Source organism: Macaca mulatta, chromosome 7 (assembly GCF_049350105.2).
Source record: "Macaca mulatta isolate MMU2019108-1 chromosome 7, T2T-MMU8v2.0, whole genome shotgun sequence".
NCBI classification, from domain to species: domain Eukaryota; kingdom Metazoa; phylum Chordata; class Mammalia; order Primates; family Cercopithecidae; genus Macaca; species Macaca mulatta.
In genome coordinates this window covers 49715243-49735304 of record NC_133412.1, presented here as the reverse complement: position 1 = coordinate 49735304, position 20062 = coordinate 49715243, and the positions used below count along the sequence as shown (strand labels likewise).

General features: G+C 41.1%; 1 protein-coding gene and 1 long non-coding RNA gene across 31 annotated transcripts in view; one reads left to right on the top strand and one right to left on the bottom strand.

Moving 5' to 3' along the window:
• MYO9A (myosin IXA) overlaps window positions 1–20062 on the top strand; it is a 306752-nt gene that overhangs the window by 21846 nt on the left and 264844 nt on the right. The window lies entirely within an intron of this gene.
• Window positions 2604–18681, bottom strand: LOC144329950 (uncharacterized). Its single transcript, XR_013395703.1, has 2 exons — window positions 17464–18681; window positions 2604–3231 (listed from the first exon to the last, which is right to left on the bottom strand). It is a non-coding gene; the product is annotated as an uncharacterized LOC144329950 (long non-coding RNA).

The window sequence follows — 20062 nt, the reverse complement described above, 5'->3', positions numbered from 1 at the left end:
TTAGTAGAGACAGGGTTTCACCATGTTAGCCAGGATGGTCTCGATCTCCTGACCTCGTGATCTGCCCACCTCTGCCTCCCAAAGTGCTGGGATTACAGGCATGAGCCACCGCGCTCGGCTGTTTTAATTTTTTTTTTTTTTTTTATTATACTTTAAGTTCTAGGGTACATGTGCATAACGTGCAGGTTTGTTACATATGTATACTTGTGCCATGTAGGCATACTGCACCCATTAACTCATCATTTACATCAGGTATAACTCCCAATGAAATCCCTCCCCCCTACCCCCTCCCCATGATAGGCCCCGGTGTATGATGTTCCCCTTCCGGAGTCCAAGTGATCTCATTGTTCAGTTCCCACCTATGAGTGAGAACATGCGGTGTTTGGTTTTCTGTTCTTGTGATAGTTCGCTGAGAATGATGGTTTCCAGCTGCATCCATGTCCCTACAAAGGATACAAACTCATCCTTTTTTATGGCTGCATAGTATTCCATGGTGTATATGTGCCACATTTTCTTAATCCAGTCTTTTGAGATGGAGTCTCACTTTGTCATCCAGGCTGGAGTGCAGTGGCACGGTCTCAGCTCACTGCAACCTCCGCCTCCCTGGGTTCAAGTGGTTCTTGTGTCTTAGCGTCCCAAGTAGCTGGGATTAGAGGCACCTGCCATCATTCCCGGCTAATTTTTTATTTTTAGAAGAGACGGGGTTTCACCAAGTTGGCCAGGCTGGTCTTGAACCCCTGACCTCAAGTGATCCACCCACCTCAGCCTCCCAAAGTGTTGGGATTACAGGCGTGAGCCACTGCGCCTGGCCTGATTTGATTTTTAATTTCAATTCTTTGTGTTTTACAGTTTTAGAAATTATTTTTAGTTCTTTACATTTGCTAAGTCATTTTTTCTCTGTTGCCCGGGCTGGAGTGCAGTGGTGTGATCTCGGCTCACTGCAGGCTCTTTCCCTTGGGCTCAGGTGATCCTCTTGCCTCAGCCTCTTGAGTTGCTGGGACTATGGGTGCAAGCCAGCACACCCAGCTATTTTTTGTTTTATTTTTTGTAGAGACAGGGTCTCACTGTGTTGCCCAGGCTGGTCTTGAACTCCTGGGCTCAAGTATCAGCCCACCTTGGCCTCCCAAAGTGCTGAAATTACAGACGTGAGCCACCACACCTAGCTTGCTAAGTCATTTTTTAATGATTCTTTCCCCCTCATGTATACGACCCTTTCAAGCTTGTTTGTTGCTTTAAACTTTAGAAAGCAGTTATTTTATATTCTCTATATGATCTTTTCTAATATCTGAAATTTTTGCATGTGTGTTTGTATGCTTGCTTGCTTTCATTTGTGGTGGTTTTTTTCTTGCTTGTTAATTTTTCTTGGGACATTATTTGTGGGTTTTGCACATGTATCTTCTAAATGTTTATGGCCTGATGTTTTTTGCTTCACCTAGGTGATAGGAATTAGAGCCTCAAATCTGTGAGCGTGCGTGTGTGTGTGTAAGTAAGGTGGTGGCTGAAGTGCTGTTGTGTGTTGTTGTTACAAGTAACTGGAAACTGTGGCTTGTGCCACCTAGTTTGTTGGGGCTGCAAGCTAGTAGTGTGTTTTTTTACATTTTTAAATGGTTGGAAAAAAAAATGTGATGTGAAAATCATATGAAATTCAAACTTAAGTGCCTATGAATATTGAATACATCCATGTTTATTGGTTTATGTCTTGTTTGTGACTGTTTTCATGCTACAACAGCAGAGCTGATTGGTTGCAACAGAGATCATATTGCCTTCAAAGCCTTATTTATTTATTTATTTATTTTTTGGAGACAGTCTCCCTCTGTTGCCCAGGATGGTGGGCAGTGGTCGTGCAGTGGTGAAATCATAGCTTACTGCAGTCTTAAACCCCTGGCCTCAAAGGATCCTCCTTCCTCAGCCTCCGGAGTAACTGGGACTACAGGCAGGCACCACACTCTGCTGAGGCCTAAAATATTTATACCTCTGGCCCTTTACAGAAAAAGTTTGCTGTTTCTTGTTAATAACTTGTCAGGAACTCTCCTTTCTCCCATCCTTCTTTTCTGCTCAGTGCCAAAGCAGCTTTCTTTGAAGTTCTTAGGGGATTAGGTTAGAATGGAACAGGTTTACTTTTGTTCATTTTACTGGTTCCAGCCATATGATATAGGCGTCTCTTAACAGACTCACCACTAAGGCTGGGTCATGGGCTTGGCTTCTATCGTAATGAGACTATGAAAACCAAAGCCTGAGTTTGGCTTTGTCACTAGCTAACCTGGCTTCAGTGCTCTGCTTATCTCTCTGAATTCCTGCCCTATCTTATGTTTTGGGCTTATAGTTCTTTGACATTAGCTCTTTGCAAAGGCTTTTAAGAGTATATATTTTTGGCCGGGCATGGTGGCTAACGCCTGTAATCCCATCACTTTGGGAGGCTGAAGTGGGTGGATCATGAGGTCAGGAGATTGAGACCATCCTGGCTAACACAGTGAAACCCTGTCTCTACTAAAAAAATACAAAAAATTAGCCAGATGTGGTGGTGGGCGCCTGTAGTCCCAGCTACTCTGGAGGCTGAGGCAGGGAGAATGGTGTGAACCTGGGAGGTGGAGCTTGCAGTGAGCTGAGATCGTGCCACTGCTCTCCATCCTGGGCGACAGAGTGAAACTCCATCTCAAAAAAAAAAAAAAAAAAAAAAAAGAATATGTATTTTCTGATGTATTTAGTTTTAAAACTCTTAGTGGTAGTTGTGTTCTATGTAATTGGCCTTTTTTGAATGTGAAGAAATTAAGGTTCAGAGAGAGAGAGCAGTTCGGGTAAAGTTGTATTACTAGTAAATAGCAGACAAGAGTTTGACTTTCGGAAGCTTATTTATGATCTAGGAGTGTGAGGCTTGCATATTCTTTCCCATATATGACTGTAGTCTTAAGGATTTCTACTGTTTCAGCCATGTGGAAATGTCTCAGTTACGGAGGACAAGAAAAGAAAGAAAAGAAAAACAAGAAAAGAATAAAGTGTTTTAAAGCTGTTTGGTATAGAAAGCTAGCACCCCATATACTCAAAAAACAAAAATGAAAAAGAAATGGTGAATTTTGTTTGCAAAATGCAGTAAATTTGTCATGTTAACTATATGTATCAATGATTAAAATAGGTATGAAAGTTGCCTTTTTTTTTTTTTTTGAGACAGATCTTACTCTGTTATGCAGGCTGTGGTGCAGTGGTGAAGTCATAGCTTACTGCAGCCTTGAACTCCTAGGGTCCAGTGATCCTCCTGCCTCAGCCTCCCAAGTAGCTAGGACTATAGGTACGAGCCACCACACGTGGGTAGATGTTTAGATTTTTTTTGTGGAGTTGAAGTGTTGCTTTTTTTTTTTTTTTTTTGCTGAAACTGTTCTTGAACTCATGGGCTCAAGTGATTTTCCCACCTCAGCCTCCCAAAGTGCTGGGATTATAGGGGGAACCACTGTGCCCAGCACCCAATCATTGTTTATTTATATACAGTATCACACTTAATCTCACAGCAACAATGAACTAAGTGATGGAGATTTTTTTGAAAAAGAATGTAAACATTTAGGGAAGGTCTTTCCAAGATTACACAGCTAGTAAGTATAATGGTAGGATCTGAACCCCTCACTGTGTGACTACAAAGCGCGTGTTTATTTTCAGATTACATTGCAAAAAACCCCAGAGTCTTTAAATGGTTAATGGAGATTATGAAAATATGTTTAACATTTCTATACTTATATGAGAGTCCCTCAGGCTTTTATTTAGGGGCTAGCTTTATTTCAGATAATTCAAGTAAGAATTTGGTTTCTAAGCTTACATAGTATAGAAGCAGTAAATGAGAACAGGGACATTTATAGGTTGTTAGGCTGATAGAATGAAACACTTGTCTGTAAAAGTAAAGCAATCGGGGAATATTGATAGGGACAGACAACCTTGTTTATATCAGTAGTTTCTAATAAATATTACTGTATCATATCAAAATTAACGTTTGTTGTGCAATCTAAATTTTTAAGAAATGCATGGTATGTTTAATATACTCTGTTTAAAAAGATATAAAGTTAGTATGTTATAGAAATAATTAATCCAGAGTAAAACTTCTAAAGCTTAGTAGAGAAACTTAAAAAGAGCTGAAATTTCAGTTCATAAGAAAACTTGAATTTTTAGGATTTCTCTAAAACTTCAGAATAGCTGAAATTTTTACCAGTGGGCTAATTAGTAATTTGTGACTTGCTATCTATCTAATTCTAATGACCATGCAGTACATAATTATTAACTTGCACTTTTATTTTACATAAAAGTAATTTCAATTCATGTATACTTAGTCTTAATAAGTTATTAATATAGCATTGTTATCTCACAGCTTAACAAAATAGAGGTGAGACTGTTTAATATCTCACTTAAAGCCATTGGCACAATACAGTTTTTGATACAGAGTGAATATGACACCTCTTAAAAAGGACCAAAACCCAGGAAAACTTAAGTTTGAACTTTTTAGTAAGTGGTATGACAACATTGCTGTTGATAAGTTGGTGTTTTTTTGCTTTTGTGTTTCAGAGGGGTCTCACACTGTTGTCCAAGCTAGAGTGCAGTAGTGAGATCATGGCTCACTATAGCCTTTGCTTTTGGGGCTCAAGCTTTCCTCTCACCTCAGCCTCCTGAGTAGCTGGGACCATAGCAGTTATGTCACCACACCCAGCTAATTTTTAAAATTTTTTGTAGAGACGAAGTCTTACTATATTGCCCAGACTGGCCTTGTACTCCTGGCCTCAAGTGATCCTCCTCCCTTCGTTTCCCAGAGTGCTGGGATTACAAGTGTGAGCCACTGTGGCCCAGCTCATAAGGTTCTTGAAGGAATAAAAATGACCCATCATGCCAGGCACAGTGGCTCATGCCTGTGATCCTAGCACTTTGGGAGGCTGAGGTGGGAGGATCACTTGAGCTTAGGAGTTCAAGACCAGCCTGGGCAACATAGTGAAACTCTGTCTCTACAAAAAATTTAAAAAATTAGCCAGGTGTGGTGCTGTGTGCCTGTAGTCTTAGCTACTAGGGTGGCTGAGGTGGAAGGATTGCTTTAGCCCAGGAGGTTGAGGCTGTGGTGAGCTGTGATCAAGACATTGCACTCTAGTCGTAACAGAGTGAGACCCTATGTCAAAACAAAAACCAAAACCGTTATTTTTCTACATTTTTTTGAGTCTTGAGGTAATAAGACAACATTTGATGAGTATTTTGAAGTGTTAACTTAGTTGTCCAGTGTCCCATTCTAGTGAGAACAAGATTTCAGGATTTATTCTTGATTGAGTTCATAAGGGATACTCTGTTTTCTGATCATACTCTTGCCTTTGGAATGTTGTATTGTTGCAAAAGTGTACATCATTGACCAGAGAAGGGAGACTGGATGACTGTGGATAAATGAGCATAGACATACATGTAAGTAGAAAAATCAACCCTGGCATATATTTTGTTGATGGTGGGTTAGCTGGACTGTATTTAGATAGTATTTGAAGAGCAGTGTTTTTCAGTAGAGTAACATTTGAGTTTTCCAAACTCAGGGAACGTCTCCATTAGTTAGAACAAAATATTACTGGTAAGAGCAATAAGACAATCAGCAGAAACTAGCATTTTTTTTTTTTTTTTTGACTATAGCGCTCTTTTTGGTTGTTGGTTCTTAATGCCTAATGTCAATATTAGCAAGGCTGAGAAGTATACATGAAACAGCTGGTAAAGGAGTGAGTCGAGGGAGGTGAGGGTGCGTATGTCACAGTGGCAAGTGAGGGTGCGTATGTCACAGTGGCAAGATTATAAATTTGATAATGTGTTGGAAAGTAGACCTCTGACAACGGTAAGTACTAAGAGCAGAGATCAGAGATGATCACAGAGGAGGAGATGGAGATGGAAGAGAAAGGAACTCTAGTAGAATATTTGAAGCACTATTGGAAAAAGAAAGGCAAAATAGGCACAGAGGGCATTGACCTATGACAGTAGGCCTAGAGGCTATTGCACTTTTTGGGCAATGACAGAAAACCAGTTAGTATTCTATAGAGTTTATTATAAAACAGTGTCAAGTTGAACATATTAATAATCGTGTCCCAAAGATTTCTGTACCGTTGTATTAATTTGCTGGGGCTGCCATAACAAAATACCACAGATTGAGTGGCTTAAAAAACAGAAATTTATTTTCCTACACTTCTGGTGACTAGAAGTCCAACATGAAGGTGTTGTCAGGTTTGGTTTCTCCTGGAACCTCTTTTTTTTGGCTTGCAGGTAGCTGCTGTTTGCTGTATCCTTCCGTGACCTTTTTTTGTAGTGCACACATCCCTGGCATCTCTTGTTATAAGGACACCCATCCTATTGAAGTAGGACTTTTCCTTATGACCTCATTTAACTTCATTACTTCTTTAAAGATCCTATCTCCAAATACACTCACATTGCAGATTAGGGCTTTAACATACAAATTTTGGGAGAACAGCACAGTTCAGTACATAACAACAATAGTGTAAACCCAAATAGCAGAAAAGAATAGAAGGTAAATTTTCTCTAGAGAAAGGCATAATGGAAAAAAATATAAGAAAGAAAGGAGGAAGGTGGGCAAGATGGCTGACTAGACACAGCCAGCTGGAATGGCTGCCACTGAGGGACTGGGACAACTGGCACACTCCTAACACATCTTCGGAGGGAAGGCACTGAGAGTAGACAGAGGGAAGACACAGATGTTGGGATGAAGTGGGAGGAACCTGGGAACCCTGCACAGGGCTACTATGCACCGGGACTTGTGACTCCAGGGAAACGGGTGAGTTGAACTGGCAAGGAACAATCTGCTCTTAGCACAAACCTCGGAATCCTGGCAGGAGGAGATCCCTCAACCATCAGGGACACTTGAGTTGGCAGGGAGAGCTGCTTGATTCTCAAGCACACTTGAGAAGTGATAGAGGCAGCACTCCAGTCAGTGCAGAGCGCAGAGGGTTTGGTGCAGGAGTGTCTGTAGTGGAGCATGGCCAGGGATGCCCATCACCCTAGGCTCGACTTGCTCCCATAGGAGACTTTAGCCCTAGAGGAAGTCAGACCTGAACTCTGCAGGGCAGTCTTGTCCATCAACCTGAGCGTGCTTTGGTCCGCTGGCCTCTCCTGGGGACCCAGCCTGGTTGCGCCTGCTTGCTGTGAAGCCTTGGGTACCCTGAGGACCTGCATCATAGCTCCTGGGCTGGCTGACCTGACTACACTTTAATGCAGAGAGCTCCAGTAGAATAGCCCCTGTGGGCCGGGGCGGTGGCTCATGCCTGTAATCCCAACCCTTTGGGAGGCCAAGGTGGGCGGATCACCTGAGGTCGGGAGTTTGAGACCAACCTGGCAAACATGAAGAAACCCCGTCTCTACTAAAAATACAAAATTAGCCGGGCATGTGATGTATGCCTGTAACCCCAGCTACTTGGGAGGCTGAGGCAGGAGTATCGCTTGAACCTGGGAGGCGGAGGTTGTGGTGAGCTGAGATTGCGCCATTGCACTCCAGCCTGGGCAACAAGTGCGAAACTCCATCTCAAAAAAAAAAAAAAAAAAAGAATAGCCCCTGTGAATATGCACCAGCCTGCCTGCCCGCCCCCTTCTCCTATTGCAGCTTACCCCCCCTACCCCGCCCTGACCACAGGCCCCCCACCACGCACATCACTTTGCTGGTGTGTGTGCACAGGCGGATCTTGCTTTCTCTTGCCTCGCCAGCACATGTGCATGTGCACACTACCCTCTGCCACTGCTGCCAGTGTGAGTGCACTCTGCCTTGCTTCCCCTGGTTGTACTGTAATTGTAGTCAGTGTCTTGGTGGGCACAGGTCCTTTCAGCCCTGCGCTGCCAGTGCCCCACCCCCTTGCTCCTGGAGTGAATCTAGGCACAGAGAACAATGAACCCTTCCCCTGTGAGTGGCCACCCCTGCCTTTGTAAATGTGCACAGAGTGTGCACACAGACTTGCCCCTACGAGCACTACCCGTGCTAACACCACCACCACTGTGACCACATGCATAGTTGCCAGTGGGGCCTGCTTAAGCCATGCTGCCTCTACCACTGCTACAAACGCCCACACTGAGGCTGACACCCTGGCATCTGCTAGCACACTGCCACAGCTGACAAGTGTGCACCCCACTGTGCTGCCACTGGCACATGGAAACGAGGGCAGATCCCACTGCCACTGCCCTAAAAAACTCTTTGGCACCACCCACCGGAGTCTAGTGACCAGTAGTCCAGGGGCACCTTGACACCCTTCTACCCCCAGTACAGTGGGTTCCTAACATTGAGAAGCCAGAGAACAAAATAGGATCCCAATACCAGTCCCCGAGATTTAGAGCATGTAATCCAGGAGTTAGGAGCTGAACCTTGGCCACCTAAAATCTTCCAGAAACGAAGCCAGTTGACTGAACCCACCTTATATACCACAGTCAAACCCTCAAGATCATCAAATAGGATGAAAGAAAAAAAAAAAACCCATTCAAAGGACAGCATCTTCAAAGACTGAAGGAACATCTGCCCGCAAAGATGAGAAAGAACCAGCGTAAGAACCCTGATAACTTAAAAAGCCAGAGTGCCTTCTTTTCTCCAGACAACCACACTAGCTTTCCAGCAAGGGTTCTGAACTAGGCTGAGATGGGTGAAGTGACAGAAATAGAATTCAGACAATGGATAGGAACGAAGATCATAGAGATGCAGGAGTGCGTTGAAACCCAATCCAAGGAAGCTAAGAATCACAGCAAAATAATACAGGAGCTGACAGATGAAATAGCCGGTATAGAAAAGCATGTAACCAACCCGATTGAGCTGATAAACATGCTACAAGAATTTCATAATGCTGCTGCAGATTTTTATTTTTAATTTTTTAATTTTTTATTTTATTTTATTTATTTATTTATTTTTTTGAGACGGAGTCTCGCTCTGTTGCCCAGGCTGGAGTGCAGTGGCCGGATTTCAGCTCACTGCAAGCTCTGCCTCCCGGGTTTACGCTATTCTCCTGCCTCCGCCTCCCCAGTAGCTGGGACTACAGGCGCCCGCCACCTCGCCCGCCTAGTTTTTTGTATTTTTTAGTAGAGACGGGGTTTCACCGGGTTAGCCAGGATGGTCTCGATCTCCTGACCTAGTGATCCGCCCGTCTCAGTCTCGCAAGGTGCTGGGATTACAGGCTTGAGTCACCGCTCCCAGCCTATTTTTTAATTTTTTTAAAGATAGAATCTCACTCTGTCGCCAGGCTGGAGTGCAGTGGCTCAGTCTTGGCTCACTGCAACATCCGCCTACTGGGTTGAAACGATTCTCCTGCCTCAGCCTCCTGAGAAGCTGGGGCTACAGGCCTGTGCCACCATGCCCAGCTAATGTTGGTATTTTTAGTAGAGACAGAGTTTTACCATGTTGGCCAGGCTGGTCTCGATCTCTTGACCTTATGATTCACCTGCCTTGGCCTCCCAAAGTGCTGGGATTACAGGCGTGAGCCACCGCGCCCGGCCAGCTGTAGGTATTAATAGCAGAATAGGTCAAGCTGAGGAAAGAATCTCAGAGCTTGAAGACTGGCTTTCTGAAATAAGACAGACAGGAATATGGAAAAAAGAATGAAAATGAACAAACAAAACCTCCAAGAAATACAGGATTATGTAGAGACCAAATCCGTGATACCTGACTCATTGGTGTCCCTGAAAGAGTTGGGGAGAATGGAAGCAACTTGGAAAACATTTTTCAGGATCTCATTCATGAGAACTACAAAGGGAAGCCCATCAGACTAACAGTGGACCTCTCAGCAGAAACCCTGCAAGCCGGAAGAGACTGGGAGTAAATATTCAAGATTCTTAAAGAAAAATTCCAACCAAGAATTTCTTATCCAGCCAAACTAAACTTCATAGCATAGGGGAAATAAAATCCTTTTCAAACATGCAGTTGCTGAGGGAATTTGATACCCTCAGACCTGTCTTACAAGAGCTCCTGAAGGAAGCACTAAATATGGAAAGACTGTTGTCAGTCACTACAAAAACACACTTAAGTACTCAAACCAGTGACACTATAAAGCAGCCACACACGTCTGCAGAACAACCAGGTAGGCCGGGCGCGGTGGCTCAAGCCTGTAATCCCAGCACTTTGGGAGGCTGAGACGGGCGAATCACGAGGTCAGGAGATGGAGACCATCCTGGTTAACACGGTGAAACCTCGTCTCTACTAAAAATACAAAAAACTAGCCGGGCGAGGTGGCGGGCGCCTGTAGTCCCAGCTACTCGGGAGACTGAGGCAGGAGAATGGCGTAAACCTGGGAGGCGGAGCTTGCAGTGAGCTGAGATCCAGCCACTGTACTCCAACCTGGGCGGCAGAGCGAGACTCCGTCTCAAAAAAAAAAAAAAAAAAAAACAAAAAACCAGGTAACATCATGATGTCAGTATCAAATCCACACTTACCAGTACTAACCTTAAACATAAACAGGCTAAATGCTCCAATTAATAGGCACAGAGGTGTGTAGTGCATCTCCTATGCAGTGACACCCATGGGCTCAAAATAGAGGGATGGAGAAAAATTACCAAGCAAATAAATGGAAAACAAAAAAGCGAGGGTTGCAATCCAAATTTCAAAAAAAACAATTTAAACCAACAAAGTTGAAGAAAGACAAAGAAGGGCATTACATGGTAGTAGAGGGTTCATTTCAACAAGAGAATTAACTATCCTAAATATATATGCACTCAACACGGGAGCACCCAGATTCATAAAGCAAGTTCTTAGAGACCTTCAAAGAGACGTAGACTCCTACACCATAATAGTGGGAGAGTTTAACACCCCACTGACAGTATTAGAAAGATCATCAAGGCAGAAAATTAACAGATATTCAGGACCTGAACTCAGCACTGGATCAGATGGACCTGATAGACATCTACAGAACTCTCCACCCCAAAACAACAGAATATACATTATTCTCATCACCACATGGCACATACTCTAAAATTGACCACACAATTTGACATGTTTCTCTGCAAATGCAAAAGAACTGAAATCGTAGCAACCACTCTTTTGGGCCACAGCTCAATAAAATTAGAAATCACATCTAAGAAAATTGCTCAAAACCATACAATTACATGGAAATTAAACAACTTTCTTCTGACTTTTGGGTAAATCATGAAATTAAGGCAGAAACCAAGTTCTTTGAAACTAATGAGACCGAAGGTAGAATATACCAGAATCTCTGGAACACAGCTAATGCAGTGTAAAGAGGAAAATTTATAGCACTAAGTGTCCACATCAAAAAGTTAAAAAGATCTCAATTTAACAACTTAATATCACAACTAAAAGAACTAGAAAACCAAGAGCAAACCAACCCCCAAACTTGCAGAATACAAGAAATAACCAAAATCAAAGCTGAACAGAAGGAGATTGAGACACGAAAAACCATTCAAAACATCAGTGAATTTAGGATGTGGTTTTTTGAAAAAATTAATAAAATAGATTGCTTGCTAGACTAAAAAGAAAAGAGAGAAGATCCAAATAAACACAATTAGAAACAACAGAGGGGCTATTACCACTGACCTCACAGAAATAGGAATAATCATCAGACTGTTATGAACACCTCTGCATACAGAAACTAGAAAATCTAGAAGAAATGTATAAATTCCTAGATATACCCTCCTAAGACTGAACCAGGAAGAAATTGGACCTCTGAACAGATCAATAATGAGTTCTGAAATTGAATCAGTAATAAATAGTCCTTCGAGCAAAAAAGCCCAAGACCAGATGGATTCAAAGCCGAATTCTACCAGATATACAAAGAAGAGCTGGTACTGTTCCTACTGAAACTATTCCCGAAAATTGAGGAGGAGGGACTCCTCCCTAACTCATTCTGTGAGGCCAGCATCATCCTGTTATCAAAACCTAGCAGAGAAACAACAACAAAAATTTCAGGCCAGCATGCTTGATGAATATCAGTGCAAAAATCCTTAACAGAATACTGGCAAACAAAATCCAGCAGCATGTCAAAAAACTTATCCACCATGATCAAGTAGGCTTTTATCCCTGGGATACAAGGTTGGTTCAACATATGCAAATCAGTAAATGTGATTCATCACATAAACAACTAAACCACGTGATTATATCAATAGATGCAGAAAAGGCTTTTGATAAAATTCAACAGCCTGTCATGTTAAAAACTCTCAATAAACGAGGTATTGAAGGAATATACCTCAAAATAATAAGACAGACCCATAGCCAACATCATACTGAATGGGCCAAAACTGGAAGCATTTGTCTTAATCTGACACAAGACAAGGATGCCCTCCATCACCGCCTAATTCAACATAGTATTGGAAGTCCTGGCCGGAGGGATCAGGCAAGGGAAAGATATAAAGGGCATTTAAAGAGGAAGAGAGGAAGTCAAAATATCCCTGTCCATGTGCCTGTCCGTGTCCTTGGCAGATGACATGACTATATTTAGAAAACCTCATAATCTTGGCCCAAAAGCTCCTTAAGCTGATAACATCAGCAAAGTCTCAGGATATAAAACCAACGTACAGAAATCACTAGCATTCCAATACACCAACAGTGAAGAAGCCAAGAACCAAATTAGGAACACAAATGCCATTCACAATCATCACAAAAGGAACAAAATACCTAGGAATACAGCTAACCAGGGAGGGGAAAGATACCTACAAGGAGAACTAGAAAACACTGCTCAAAGAAATCAGTGATGACACGAACTAATAGAAACATTCCACATTCATAGGAGAATCAGTTGTGTTAAAATGGCCATACTACGCAAAGCAGTTTATAGATTCAGTGCTATTCCTATCGAACTACCAATGACATTCTTCATAGGACTAGAAAAAAAAATATTTAAAAATTGATATGGAACCGAAAAAGAGCCCAAATAGTCAAGGCAATCCTAAGCAAAAACAACAAAGTTGGAGGCATCTACCAGACTTCAAACTATACTACAAGGGGCTACGGGAAACAAAACAGCATGGTACTGGGACAAAAACAGACACATAGACCAATGGAACAGAGGGCTCAGAAATAAGGCACACTCATAACCATCTGACCTTCAACAAAGCTGACAAAAACAAGCAATGGGCAAAGGATTCCCTACTCAATAAGTGGTGCTGGGATAACTGGCTAGCTGTATAAAGAAGATTGAAACTGGATACCTTCCTTTCACCGTGTACTAAAATTAACTCAAGATGGATTAAAGTCTCTAAAACCTGAAACTATAAAAACCATGGAAGACAACCTAGGCACTACCATTTTGGACTCAGGAATGGGCAAAGATTTTATGACGAAGACACCAAAAGCAATTGCAACAGAAGCAAAAATTGACAAATCAGAGAGCTTAGACAAATTGACTAAAAAGCTTCTGCACAGCAAAAGAAACTATTAAACAGTCTACAGAATGGAAGAAAAGTTTTGCAAGCTGTGCATCTGACAAAGATCAAATGTCTAGTACCTATAAAGAATTTAAATTTACAAGAGGAAGACTCACTAAAAAGTGGGTAAGGGACATGAACACATACTTTTCAAATGAAGACATACCTGTGGCCAACAAGCATATGGAAAAACACTCAACATTGCTGATAATTAGAGAAATGCAAATGAGACCACAATGAGATACCATCTCGCACCAGTCAGAATGACTACTATTAAAAAGTCAAAAATAACAGATGCTGACGGGATTGCAGACAAAAAGGAACACATATACAGAATTGGTGGAAGTATAAATTAGTTCAACCATTGTAGAGAGCAGTGTGGTCATTCCTCAATGACCTAAAAAGAACTACCATTCAACCCAGCAATCTCATTACTGGGTGTATACCCAAAGGAATATAAATCATTCTATGCTAATAAGACATGTAGCCGGGCGCGGTGGCTCACGCCTGTAATCCTAGCACTTTGGGAGGCCGAGGCGGGCGGATCACAAGGTCAGGAGATCGAGACCACGGTGAAACCCCGTCTCTACTAAAAATACAAAAAATTAGCCGGGCGTGGTAGTGGGCGCCTGTAGTCCCAGCTACTCAGGAGGCTGAGGCAGGAGAATGGCGTGAACCCGGGGGGCGGAGCTTGCAGTGAGCCGAGATTGAGCCACTGCACTCCAGCCTGGAGAACACAGCGAGACTCCATCTCAAAAAAAAAAAAAAAAGACATGTGCACATGCGAGTGTGTTCATTGCAGCACTATTCATGATAACAAGGATGTGGAATCAACCTAAATGCCCATCAGTGGTAGCCTGGTAAAGAAAATGTGGTGTATATATACACCATGGAATACTGGTGTATGTATACACCATCCAAAAGAACAAGATCATTTTCTTTGCAGGAACATGGATGAAGCTGGAGGCCATTATTCATAGTAAACTAATGTGGGAACAGAAAACCAAATACTGCATGTTCTTACTCATAAGTGGAAGCTAATTGATGAGGTGGAGGGTGGGAGCAGGGAGAGAATCAAGAAAAATAACTAATGGGTACTAGGCTTAATACCTGGGTGATGAAATAATCTGTACGACAGACCCCTGTGATGTGAGTTAACCTGTGTAAGAAACCTGCACATGTACCCTTGAACTTAAAAAAATAAAACCAAAAACCCCCCAAAGTATAATTTCACAATTTAGACCTCACTTTTTACATTTTTAAAGTAGCTTACTGGGGGGATCTTCACATTTTTGGGGTGACTGGTATTAACGCTTTCTGGCCCTTATTGTCTCCTTGAGCTGTGGAGACAGTCTTCATAGGTTACTGGACACTTCTCTCCTAGGCTAAGTGCTGCATAACTTCCCAGTCTCTGTAAGTAAGTGGCAGATTATGAAACCCCCAAAGAAACTTCTCATGGCCGTATTTGTCCTTATCAAGGAAAATTAAAATACCCACATTTACCAAAAAAAAAAAAAAAGGAGAAGCATGGGTAGTTTATTGATTGGTATGTTGTTAGTTGATTTATATCATAATAGCACATCTCAGACCAGTTTTCTTCTATATTCTGATATAATGGATGCTGTTGGATTCTGTATTACAACTTCACTATTATATGAATTACATAATGTGAATTAAGGTGTCAGCATCTACACCAGGGAGTGTGTATGTGTTTTGGAGTGTAATCAGCTGAGTAATAAAAGGAGGGTGCAATGGAAATACAGTCTTTGTAGGGATGGCATTATAGACAAACTAAGAATCAGCAGATAATACTTGTTCCTTGCCTGATCAATCACTATTGAGTGATTTAAAATTCCTTACAGGTGCAGAAATACTTACAGGTAAAAATCTATCTCCAGTGTTAATTTATGCTGAGGCTGTTTACTCTTAAAGGTTTATAAAACATTTTGAAATTCCTCTTCAGATTCTGAAGCCTACATTTTAAATGTTGTATAAAACCTAATAATAGCCAACTAGAAACATTAATGTAGATCCTCTTAAGAGAGATCAAGACATATGGATTAGGACACATTCCACATCACCCATCTTTTCCTTTTGTACCCTTCACAGTAGTGTTGGTTTTCCATAGTGTTCGCTTCCTAGTGTATTCATCTTCAGATAGAAGGCCTAAGATAGACTGTTGAGTATTACATTTTAAAAAATTAAGTTTTAATTTACAATAAAATGTCAAAATTTTATAGTATACAGGTTGATGACTTTGTAAGCAACTAAAAATTTGTTTTAATTGATAGACCTTTTTTAAAATTTAAAATTTTTATTTTATTTTTAATAGTGCTTATTTTTAGAGTAGTTTTAGGTTTACAGTGAAATGCAGCAGAAAATAGCAGTTTGCAGATATCACCTTGCTCCTCCCCCTGCCCCCCCAGTTTCCCCTGTTGTTTAGCATCTTGGTCAAGTGAGATCCATTTGTTGCAGTTGATAAGCCTTATTAATCCATCATTATTATTTGAAGTCTGTAGTTTACATTAGGATTCATTCTTTGTGTCCTACATCCTGTGGGTTTTGACAGTTGTGTATGACATGTCTGTACCATTACAGTATCATAGAAAATAGTTTCACTGCCTTAAAAATCTCTCATACTTTACCTTTTCATCCCTTCACCTCCCACCACCCTTTTCAACCACTGTCTTTTTGCTGTTGCCATAGTTTTGCCTTTCCCAGAATGTCGCAGTTGGAATCATACAGTACACAGGCTTTTTGGATTTACTTAGCAATGTATATTTAAGATTCCTCTATCTTTTCGTGGTTTGATAGCTCTTTTGTCTTTATTGCTGAAATATATTCTGTTGTATGGATACTAGAGTTTGTTTATTCACCTTTTGAAGGATGTCTTGGTGGCTTTCAGTTTCTGACAATCAGAAATAAAGCTACCGTAAGCATCCATGTGCAGGTTTTTAAAGTTACTATTTTTTTAATTTTTAGCAACAGTTTCTCACCATGTTGCCCAGGCTGGCCCCAAACTCCTGGGCTCAAGCAATTCTCCCACCTCAGCCTCCTGAATAGTGAGGACTGTTGCCGTGTGTCACTGTGTCTGACTTCTGTCTGCAGGTTTTTGGGTGGATGTAATTTTTGTTTGTTTTGCCTTTTGAGACAGTATCCCACAGGCTGGGGTACAGTGGTATGATCTGGGCTCACTATAGCCTCTATCTTTCTGACTCAAGGGATCCTTTCACTTCAGCCTTCTGAGTAGCTAGGGCCACAGGCATGTACGACCATGCCTGGATAATTTTATTTTTTTGTAGAGAAGGAGGTCTCACCACATTGCCCAGGCTGGTCTCGAACTCCTGGGCTCAAGCGTTCCTCCCATCTCAGCCTTCCAAAGTGCTAGGATTACAGGCATGAGCCACCTTGCCAAACCCTGTATTGATGTGAATTTTCAGCTCATTTGGGTAAATACCAGGGAGCATGGTTGATAGATTATATGGCAAAAGTATGTTTAGTTTTGTAAGAACTGCCAAACTGTCTTGAAACGTGAGTGTACTATTTTGCATCCCCACCAGCAATGAATGAGAGTTCCTGTAATTCCACATTCTAATCAGCATTTGGTTTTGTGATTGTTTCAGAATTTTGCCATTCTAATAGATGTGTAGTGCTATCTCATCGTGGTTTTGATTTTCAATTCCCTAATGACATATGATTTTGAGTATCTTCATTTAGTTATTTGTTGTCTGTATATCTTCTTTGGTGGGATGTCTGTTTATATTTCCCACTTTGCCCATTTTAATTGGGTTATTCATTTCCTTATTATTGTGTTTTAGGAGTTATTGAAGGGGTGTGTGTGTGTGTGTGTGTGTGTGTGTGTGTGTATATATGTGTATATATATAAAATTGTTTTTTTTTTCCTTTGAGACAGAGTCTCACTCTGTCGCCCAGGCTGGAGTGCAATGGCATGATCTTGGCTCACTGCAACCTCTGTCTGCCCCTGCCCCCGCCACCCCAGTTCAAGTGATTCTCCTGCCTCAGCCTCCCGAATAGCTAGAATTACAGGCATGCACCACCACACCTGGCTAATTTTTGTATTTTTGGTAGAGATGGAGTTTCAGCATGTTGGCCAGGCTGGTCTTGAACTCCTGACCTCAAATGATCCACCCAATTCTGCCTCCCAAAGTGCTGGGATTACAGATGTGAGCCATGGTGCCTGGCGTCTTTAAGGTATATTTTGAATACTAGTCCTTTATCACATATGTGTTTTGCAAAGATTTTCTGTGAGTCTGTGGCTTGTCTTTTCATTCTCTTAACAGTGCCTTTTGCAGAGCAGAAGTTTTTATTTTTAATGAAGTCCAGCTTATCAATTATTTCTCTTATGGTTTGTGCTTTTGGTGTTGTATCTAAAACGTCATTGCCAAGTCTAAGATTACCAAGATTTTCTCCTGTACTGTCATCACCAAGCCTAAGTTTACCAAGATTTTCCCCCGTGCTGTCTTATAGGAGCTTGATAGTTTTGTGTTGTACACTCAGATCTGCGATCCGTTTTGAGTTAATTTTTGGTGAAAAGTGTAAGATCTGTGTTTAGTTTTTTTTTTTTTTTTCATGTAGCTGTCTAGTTTTTCCAGCACCATCTGTTGAAAAGACTACCCTTTTTCCATTGACTTGCTTTTGTTTCATTGTCAAAGATCAATTGACTGTATTTGTGTGGGTCTGTTTCTGGACTCTCTTTTCTGTTTCACTGATCTATTTGTGCATTGTTTTGCCAGTCTTGATATACTGTAGTTTTATGGTAAGCTTGAAAAATCTTGTAGTGTCTGACCTTGTTTTTCTCCTTCAATATTGTGTTGCCTATTCTTGGTCTTTTACTTTTCCATGTAAACGATGTAAGTTTGTCAGTATTCACCAAGTAACTTTGCTGTGATTTTGATTGGGATTGTGTTGAATCTATAGATGAGTTTTGGGAAATTCACATCTTAGTAATACTGAGTCTTCCTCTTCTTGAACATGGTATATCTACATTCATTGAGATTTTAATTTCTTTTAGCAAAGTTTCATAGTTTTCACATTAGAGATTTTTCACGTATTCTGGTTAATTTTATTGCTGAGTGTTTGTTTTTTGATTAAATTATAAATGGTATTATTTTTAAAATGTCATTTTCCATTCTTTCATGGAGTATTTAGAAATATACTTGATTTGTGTAGATTGAACTTATATCTTTTGAACTTGCCAAATTCAATGATTAGTTTTACTAGTTTGTCTATTCCTTTGGATCCTCTGTATATAAAGTCTCATTATCTGAGAATAAATAATTTTTTTTTCTTTTTTTGTGACAGAGTCTCGCTCTGGCCCCCATGCTGGAGTGCAGTGGCATGATCTCAGCTCACTGCAACCTCTGCCTCCCAGGTTTAAGCGATTCTCCTGCCTCAGCCGCCCTAGTAGCTGGTATTACAGACACATGGCACCATGCCTGGCTAATTTATGGCATTTTTAGTAGAGATGGGATTTTGCCGTGTTGGCCAGGCTGGTCTCAAACTCCTGACCTCAAGTGATCCGCCCACCTTAGCCTCCCAAAGTGCTGGGATTACAGACATAAGCCACCACTCCTGGCCCATAAAGATAGTTTTAATTCTTCCTCCAATCTTCATGCCTTCAGTTCTTTTTATTGCTTTATGGCACTTGCTGTTACCTCTGGTACAGTGTTGAATAGAAGTAGTAACAGTAGACATAGCTGTCTTTTTCACAGTATTTTCTAGTACTCTTCATTCCTTCTTGCAGATCTAGACTTCTATCTGAGATTATTTTCCTTCAGTCTGAAGAAATTACTTTAGTATTTCTTACTCTATTATTATTTTCATTATAAATTTTTTTTTGTAGGGACAGGGTCTTGCTATATTGCCCAGGCTGTTCTTGAACTCCTGGACTCAAGCAGTTGTCCTGTCTCGGCCTCCTGAAGTGCTGGGATTACAGGCGTGAATCACTGTGCCTGGCCTTCTTTGTTTTAATTTGGATAGTTTGTGTTGATCTCTCTGAATTCGTGGATCTTATCTGTGTCTCATCTGTTATTAAATCTATTTAGTGAACTTTTCAAATATTATGTTTTTTAATTTGAGAATTTCCATTTGGCTCTTTTTTCCCCAAAATTTCTTCTTCTCTGACAAAATATATTTAATCAATATTTTTCTCTCTATAAGATTATACATAATATCTTATGTTTTTATAAGATTCATTTTAAAGTCTTTGCTCATTCCAATCTGCATCATCTGTGGGTTAGTTTTGACTTTTTTCTCTTTCCTGTAAGTCACATTTTCACGACTCTTTGACTATCCTGTAATTTTTATTATATATGAATATTAAATGTAAAAAGCAGTGAAGGCTGGGCGTGGTAGCTCATGCCTGTAATCTCAGCACTTCGGGAAGCCGAGGCAGGTGGATCACTTGAGGTCAGGAGTCTGAGACCAACCTGACCAACATGGTGAAACCCTGTCTGTACTAAATACAAAATTAGCTGGGCGTGGTGGCACACGCCTGTAATCCCAGCTACTTGGTAGGCTGAGGGAGGAGAATTGCTTGAACCTGGGAGGCAGAGGTTGCAGTGAGCCAAGATCGCGTCATTGCACTCCAGCGTGGGCAACAAGAGCAAAATTCTGTCTCAAGAAAAAAAAAAAAAAGCAGTGAAAATGAAATTCCTAACTGCTTCTTCCTGAGAAAAGACATGCTAATTCCTCAGACAGATCAAAG